Raw genomic sequence first — 8,845 nt, 5'->3', positions numbered from 1 at the left:
CACCTATACCCCTCGGAGGTACTATGGCACCTATCAGTCCTATTGCAGGTGACATGTTTGACCGATAGATGGCAAAAAAAAGCAAAGACCGGTCGGATCGACTCCTCAATTCGGCCAGACCGGTGCAGCCAAATCAGTCCGACAAGTCAGACCGGTTCTCCCAGTCATATGGTTCCAATCCAGCACACTACATCCACATCTGCACATCTAAATTCTTTAAATAATTTTGATAAAGTGCTTGCTGAATATAAGAATGATTTTGCTAACATGCTTAAAGAAAATCTTGGAGTAGATGTTAGAGGTAAAACTTGTACTTATCAAAAACTGTATCCTATTTCCTTTGATTCGGTTCAGTATCCCGCTGATTTTAGGTTGCCTGATTTTAATAAATTTAGTGGAAAAGATAGTAAGAGTACTTTTGAGCATATTAGTCAATATCTTTCAAAATTAGGAGAAGCTGGTTCCATAAGCGAAACAAAAATGCGCTTATTTTCTTTATCTTTAACTGGAACTGCTTTTTCATGGTTTACTTCATTGGCACATAATTCTATTAGCTGGTGGGAACATTTAGAGAAGAAATTTTATGATCATTTCTTCTACGGAAATAATGAGGTTAAGTTGTCCCAGGCAACATTGGTTAAGCAGATGCTTGATGAATCTGTTAATGATTATATTAGAAGATTCTGTGATACAGAAAACTGATGCTTTAATGTGAACACTGCTGAAAAAGATTTAACAGATTTGGCTTTAAGCGGTTTGCGCTCACACATTAAAGAAAGATTAGATTGCTATGACTTCTTTGCTGTTACTAATGTGCATGAAAGAGCTTTGACTGTAGAAAGCCAAAGTAAAGAGTCTCAAGAAAGTCATAAGCACCATCATCCTAATATGCATGCTCTTGAGTGTAATTCAGATTGTTCGGATGATGAATTTAAAGAGTTTTATGTCGCTGAATTTGTATGGTTATCTAATGATAAACCAAGTACTTGTGCTTCCCTCTAAAGCCGATTATCAAAAATCGGCATGATGAAGTTAAATTTACTTTTTATGTGTCTAAGTGCCACAAGATCTTTGATGAGTAAGCAAGGATTGGGAAGATTAAATTTTCTCATACGATTCCATCAATGGATGAGTTGAAGCAGCGTCCTTATTGTAAATTTCATAATACATTTTCTCATGCTACTGATGATTGCAATGTTCTTCGTAGATAAATACAATCGGCCATAAATGAAGGACGATTGGTTGTCCCTACAATGCAAGTTGACAAAGATCCTTTTTCTGTACATGTTCTTGAACTGAGGAATTCCAAAGTGTTAATTCAGCCAAATCAAGCTGAAACAACAAAAGGGAAAATATAATCATTTGTGAAGAAAGGCCTGAAGGTGCTGTAGAATAAGACCCCCCGAGTTGCAGCAAAGGCTTTGACGGCCGGGGGGCAAGGCAAGAAAAAGAAGACATGCAATACGTCTACCGGTCTGACAAGTTCTCAAACCGGTCTGACCGGTGTATCCAGCAAGGTTGGATATTCTTCGAAGGCCAAAAATAAAATAAGGCTGAGTTTTGAAGAACTCCTGGCCAGCTACAAGAGGAAAGGAACCGCTCAGGAGCAGAAGAAGCGACCAAATAAAGCTAAGCATATGAAGCCATCGCCAGGGCATTGTGAGCAACCAGATTCTCGATCACATCAAGGTAATCATGCTAATGCATTATATTTATTTGTTGAGCCGGTCGTCCATGGTTTTTGTCATATTCTTGCTATTATAGGCCTTTTGATTATAATAGGATGCATATGCAATCATATTTCATTCAATATCCTTCTACGTATTTAAATGGTTGCTCATCACAAAGACCGATTGTTGCTAAAAACAATCTAGTAAAAAAATGTGCTTACCAATGATCAAGGGATTGAGAAGACTAAAACACAAGATAACAAGTACTTGTTGTCGAGGTTGTGTCCCTCAGATTTATCTCACACTAAAAAAAGATTACAATGGATACGCAGGAGAAAAATAAGTAGAGCAACAAGCAGAGATTGTGCCAGTAAGATCAGCGACTACAAAGAGGGTATGGTGGCCCAAACAAGTTGTTTCATCAACAATTTGAATTAAAGCAAGTTATGGCCGATAATTTTTATCGTCCTTAGTACAAATAAATGGCTAGTGTATTGTTAATCATCGTTCTTAGACAATTTTGGTCCAGAAAATTATTTTTTGTCATGCAAGCTTTGTCAAAAAAATAAGGGGCATATGTTGACGATCATAATTAGCAGCAAGCCAATCAGGCTGGGCCAAGCGATCAGACATGTAACGTAAGTGGTCTGACTGGTCTGAGTGTGTAGCCGATCTGGCAGAGGCCGACCGGTCCGACCAGTGGGTCTAGGCGGTCAGATTGATCCACCTAGAGTCTGAGTGTAATTAAGGAAATCCATAAATTTAAATCTGTAAAAAGATTTCTTGCGGGGCAAGACCTCCCCATCCATAAATATAAAGAGCCATGACCGATTATAAACATCCCATCGATCAAAAAAGTATCAATCTATATTTGTTATTACTTTTTGTTTTCTCCAAACCCTAGCTCTTCCAACCCTTATATCTGTTGTTCTTCTCTCATCTCGACAATATTTTAAAGGCGTTATAAGTGGCCTGCCGACCCAATACTGCGTGCGCTTGCCCTGACGAGGTCCCTTCCGGACGAGCTTTTGTTGGATCTTCGCCGGCCTCCCGATGAAGAACGATCTGATCGGCTACCCTAACCGGGCTGACCGGCAGCGGCGCTGCAACGTGCAGTGCAATCGTGTGTTGTTTCTAAATCCGTGCCAACATATGTAAAGCTTTTTTAGAGGCCATGGTAATTTATAAAACTTATTTAACCAATTTTCTAATATCAATTTAGCCCCACGGTACTGCTAGTATGTCAAACTTGTTTCCAGGCCCGGTGGTCCCCGTCATATGATTGTACCTGTCAAGCAGGGGACCTGCACTTCTAGCGGCTGGGCTGTGCGGAGACTCGTCCCAAATAGGACCCATACCATATACAACCCACATACCTAGACAGGTAAACTGTCTGTTAGATAGGTCTATTCGTCATGCGACACGATGTTTTTTTTACGAAACAGTAGAGGTTTGCACCCCTAGAGTGCTCCGGTGGCCAAACCAGGCCCCGCGTCGTCTCCTTCAGGGGGCGACTCGGGCGGTGGCCCCACCCCTCCGCCGCCGCCACCCCTCCCGGGCCTCCTCTCCACCTCGCCGCCGTCGTAGCAGGGCACCGGAAGCCCGTGTGCTTGCAAGGATGGCGGCGGCGGGGCTCCTCTCGTCGGGGCCGGTTCCGACACGCGGCGAGCTCACTCCGGCGCGGTGGTGCGGCGGTGTTGGCAGCGCGGCTGCCGGTTCTGGGGTGAGGCCGGTGACCTCAAGGCCGGGGATGGCATCCTCACGTTGGGGCGAGGCCCTTGGTGGCGCGGCTGCAAGTGGTGCCGGGGGGCTCACCGCCGCACACGCGGTAGCAGTGCGGGTGGCTCCGGCGAAGCCGGATCCGGTGGCCGCGGCGCTGGATTCGTCCGGAAGCTCGGTCGGCGACGGCGTCGGCTGACTCTGGGCGAGGACGGCCGGACTCCTTCATCTGCTTTGCTGTGACGGAGTGTGGGGAGCGGTGTGACGGTGGCCAGCCTGGTCTGGCGGGCTGCATCGTGGAGGTGCTGGCTGGCGATGTCTAGGCACGGCGGCCAGTGGCGCCTTGGCGGCGCGGCTAGCTTCACCAGGCCTCCGGTGGGCAGGTCTTACCTGCGCGCCCCACCTTGGGGCTGGCGTCGGCGAGCTGCGTGGCTAGGGTGGCGTCTGGAGAGTGGTTGGCTGCGGTGGAGCAGTGCCTTTGGTGCAGCGTGCTTCTCGTTCGGAGGGGGTGGCTGCCGACGCAACTGTGCGGCTGCCATACGCGGCTGGCGCGTCGACACCCCTCTGGATGCACGGTCGTGGAGCGGCGCGACTTCGACGACGGTGGTGGCTGGCTTTTGGGTCATCGGGGCCTAGCGCTTTGTGCGGAGGGGCAGGTACTTTGGGCGGAAGCCTTTGACGATGGTGACGCTTGTGGGCATCGTTTTCCCCGTTGGGGGTGTCGTGCTTCCTCCCCCTCTAGCACCTTTCCTCCAGGGGTGAAAACCTTGTCCTTCTTGGGCGTGCGACGGGGACGCTTTCGGCATCGTGCCCTTCTTGAAGGCGTCGCACCTGGAAATTGTTATGGCCTCGACGTTTGTTGTCTTCGGTGGTCGCCCTTCACCTCTCGCCAACCGTTTGGCAGGCGGGGCCAAATCCTGTGACCTGAAGTCGGAGCTGCTGCGTCAGGGGATGCAGCTCGACAACGATAACACGAGCCGGGCTGTCCTTCGACCCTGGGGTTGCTGCAGGGGTGTTTGGGTGGTCACCGGGGGGCGGGGCCTTGGTTCGCGGTGGGAAGTTGGAGCTACTCATCGCGCTGCGTTTGAGCTCAGCAACGATGACCTACGTGACCTCGGTCTTTTGCCGGTCTGCCCGGTGGTGATCGTCTAGGGTTTTGCTTCGGGAAGTCGGAGCTGCTGGCTTATCCAGCTCGGCAATGATGACTCATGCAGTGCTGTGTTGTGCTGTGCCGCGACACTTGGGTGGGGTAGTCATCCAGAGTGGTTTGGCTAACATTTTTTGTATTTAAAATTTCTTTTTCTTCTTAATTGAGAGGCAGAGCTCCTGCCATTTGCTTCAAAAAGAGAGAGTGAGAGAATGTAAAACATGTCCAAACATGAATGCTCGAGCACTCCTCGTTCCCAAATGAAACACGAGTACGGTGCCACGACGCCAGCTGCGGGGGCCAGCCCTGTGATTCCCATTTATCAAGAACTGCCAACTAAGAATGGGATACACTCGGCTTGGCTATTCAAAAACGTGGAGCCACCATATGTGCAATCTTGTGATCCTCACATATGAGCTATTCGTTGGCTCATTATACTCGAGAAATATATATCATAATGTATAACTTACTTTAAAAGCATGACAAAAAAATGCACACTAGTACCGGGCGGGAACCCCGGTTAGTACCAGTTTCCCGCCCGGTACCGCTCCTCTGGTACTAAGTTGCAGGTGCACTTAGTATCGGTCACCACGCCCGGTACTAAACTACCTACCACGCAGCCAGCCAGGCCAGGCATCTTAGTCCGGTACTAAAAGAAGTTTTTTTTTGTTTTTTTTTTCAATTTCAATTAATTAGTATTAGTACTTATAGCGGATCTTAGTCCGGTACTAAAAGAAGTTTTTTTTTTGTTTTTTTTTCAATTTCAATTAATTAGTATTAGTACTTATAGCGGTTTGTGTATTTGTACTCTTATCTAGAATTCGTATTTGTATATCGAGCAAATAAAAGAAATTATATATACATTATATTTATATACATTTGAAATATTATAATTAGTTCTAATAGTAGAGTACTTGGGATTACAAAACGATTTACAAGTATGAATGCAGATAAGTTTTTTCAGACAAATTCTTAAATATCCTGTTGGATGAGGTGATAAATCCAAAAGGTAAATTTCATTTAGATCAAAGGATAAACGTGGCTCGAGCTGATGCACAGAGTGATTTTTGAATTGCCCTGATTCTTTCCGGTTCGATGAGGTTCTCTTTCATATTCCGAATCTATCAAGTACAAATAAACAGAAATATTTTCATTTTGTACCTGCATGAAATTAAATGCAAGAAATTATTATTAATGTTATACGTACTTCGAATGTTTCTTGTGTCATCCTCTTCGTGAGTCTGCAAAAATAATGCATGTCCTCACATGCATAGTATCCGCAGAGGTTGGTTCCTTGCTTCTGTCTCAAACACTATATAAAATTTCTTTCTACACTCACTTGTAGCTACTCCCACATGCGTATCTCATCATATAGGATGTATCTGATCTAACGAAGAGTATGTATATGGAGTATGTGTTCATACTAGAATATCTATGATAATATATGTTGGGTATGTGACCATACATAGATAATATGAACATACTTATTTTATATACTAATACTAAGGTATAATCATAGTATATTTAAAAAATAGGGCTGCTTTTGAAATTTTTTATGTATATATCTTTAAAGTATCTTAGAATAAGTATGTGAACATACTCAAAAAGATAAATAAATATGTTATTCTCGTCATCAGTATACCATAGTGTGTATGTCAGTATATATATATATATATAGGACTCCGCTGATGGGTACGCTGGGTAGTCGATATTATTCAGTACGCGACCCAGCCCCGCCCACCGACCGATCGCACCTGGTGCTAGTGGAGCGCCTGGTTTTTTTCTCTCCCGGTTTTCTTCCAAGCGGTTTTTCTCCCCCTGGAACAGGTCGCCGGTTATTCACATGGTTCTTTTTTTCACGGAATGCTTCACACGCGTTCTTTCGGAAGATGTGCAGCACAAGTTGATTGTTGGGAGATGCGTTCCTGGATGCATGGGATAATGCATACACTCTTTTGTACATGTATACGATTAAATTGGACAAGCACCCATGGATTAAATTAATTATTCGGTAAAGTACAATTTGATCAATTCTATCTTTGACAAGTTGGCCAACACATAGTTTCTTGCAACTGAAATTCATTGGCCTATCAAAAACACTTAAAAATACGCTGTCAATCATAAATTCTACATAATTTGGTTACAAAAACACTTTATTAGCATAAATACTATTCATATCACTATTTGTTTTTCAACCTTCCCCCCAATCTCCAGACTCCAACTTCCTAGTGATTGATTGGCATACAAGTGAAGGAAAAAAAAACATGTATACGTTGGCATTCGCCAGCACCAGGCAAGACCAAATAAATACTTTGACATCAATCATCGTGCCATTAGAAGGGTTATGGACCAAATTACAGGCATACAAATGGATGTCTCGGAAGGACATGAACCATCAAGCTAACAATAATTTTCTAGACTTACCTGGAGATATTTCAGCCTTCACGTCATCTGAGCTATTTTGGATGTCTTCCATAATGCTTACAAATGCCATGCTCTGATAAATCTGCTCTAATGTGAACTTGGAGCTCCATGCAAATGTCAATAGTTCAGAACAACACATTATTGCGTGCCATCAATTTGTCAGAATGGTCACACACCTGTTATAAGCATTCTACAAAAGGTTCAGGTCCTCGCACCAAAAACAATACTGATTGCTAGGAATACATGAAACCTATTTAAAATTGATCATATCTAGCCACAAATGAACACACAGAAATGTGTCTTTGGCTTGGCTCCTATCGCAGATTCAAAAGACAATCCAGGCAAGAAGTAGTGCTCCCCATGCACCTTCTGGCCTGATCTGGCCTTTCCCTCCATCCGAATCGCTAAATAAAAAACACTGCATCCATAAACAACAAAAACACACACAAAATGATAGTCTAGAATCAAAAGTGCTACAAACAGAATATTCAGAACACTGAAGAGAAGGTGAAATGAGCAAGGAGTAACAAAAAAAAAAGTATGCATGCTATTTTTATTTCTTACTAGGTCTAGTGCCACAAGACAGAAGCTTCAAAACAATATCATTCAGAAGGTGAAATAGGTAAGGAGTAAAGAAATTATGTGAACTATTTTTATTCTTACTAGGAGGGTCTGAACACAACCAGTATAGAATTCTCGTTCCCTTATTGTCAGTAAATAGTCAGCTAACAAGATAGTTAAGAAGGAAGAAAGTCAAGACTGTATGTAGCACCATGCCATTATACATATAATAATGAAACAGGAAAATGGGAAGAACAACGGGTCAGTTGGATCCATGCCACTCCAATTTCTTGAAATTGGATCTCATGTTGAAAATCATGCCATTGAGTGGCATGATTTTCAACATGACACCCAATTTCACGGAGTTGTGGTGGCATGAATCGAATTTTCCCAAGAACAAATGAAACAAAAATACTCTGGCAACCAAATCTCTAGGAATAAAATTGTTTGCGTATATATATCGACCTGAATACCTACATAAAAACTGATAGAATAGGTGCAAAAAATTAGACATGGAGGTGCAGATGCAGTAGTACTCAATATAGCATTATCTTCTTGTGTGAAGCCAACAAAAATGGCAGTCTTGATCTTTACTGAAAAATGAAGTTGCCACAACAAACTGAAAATTTGGTTACATGAATTAATTAGAAGAGTTAAATACACCAGCGGCCCTCGAACTTGTCATGAGAAGCCACTTAGGTCCACAAACTCGCAAAATCAAAATCTGACACCCTGAACTCGTTAAGTTGTGCCATTTAGGTTCATAACCCTTCAAGAAGCATGAATATATGCAAAAAAACCCATTTTCCCCTCCTCTCACCATGCCCCCTCCCCCGTTGGCCACACTCGCGCCCTCCTCGCCCCTTCCGCCACACCACCGGCGAGCGGCCGGCGCACCCCCTCCGCCCCACCTCCAGCGAGCGGCTAGCACGCACCTCTCCTCCCTACCTCCGGCGAGCGGCTGGCGCACACCCCTCCTCCCTCCCCTGCTCGGTCCCCTGCGTGCATCCGGCTCTGCCCCGCCGCTCGCTGCCATCCACCGGCCCCGCACGCGGCCACACCACGCCGGATCCGCGCGGGTGGCGGGAGAACACGGCGGGAGTGGCGGCCGGCGTGCTGACCTGCTGCGCGGTGGCCGACACGAGCAGCCTACACGGGAGCGGTGACCGGGCGAGCACGGCTCTGGCGGCCGGTGCGCAGGGGAACCGCCTCCCCTCCCCCTCGCGCCTCTCCGGCGGCGTCCGAGGCGCATGACCGCGCGGGTCGGAGCAGGCAGCAGAGCGGCGCGCGAGGCTGTGGGTGGGCGGAGCCGGCGGGCGGGCGA

Source organism: Panicum virgatum, chromosome 8K (assembly GCF_016808335.1).
Source record: "Panicum virgatum strain AP13 chromosome 8K, P.virgatum_v5, whole genome shotgun sequence".
NCBI lineage: Eukaryota > Viridiplantae > Streptophyta > Magnoliopsida > Poales > Poaceae > Panicum > Panicum virgatum.
Note: the sequence above shows the minus strand (reverse complement) of the source record.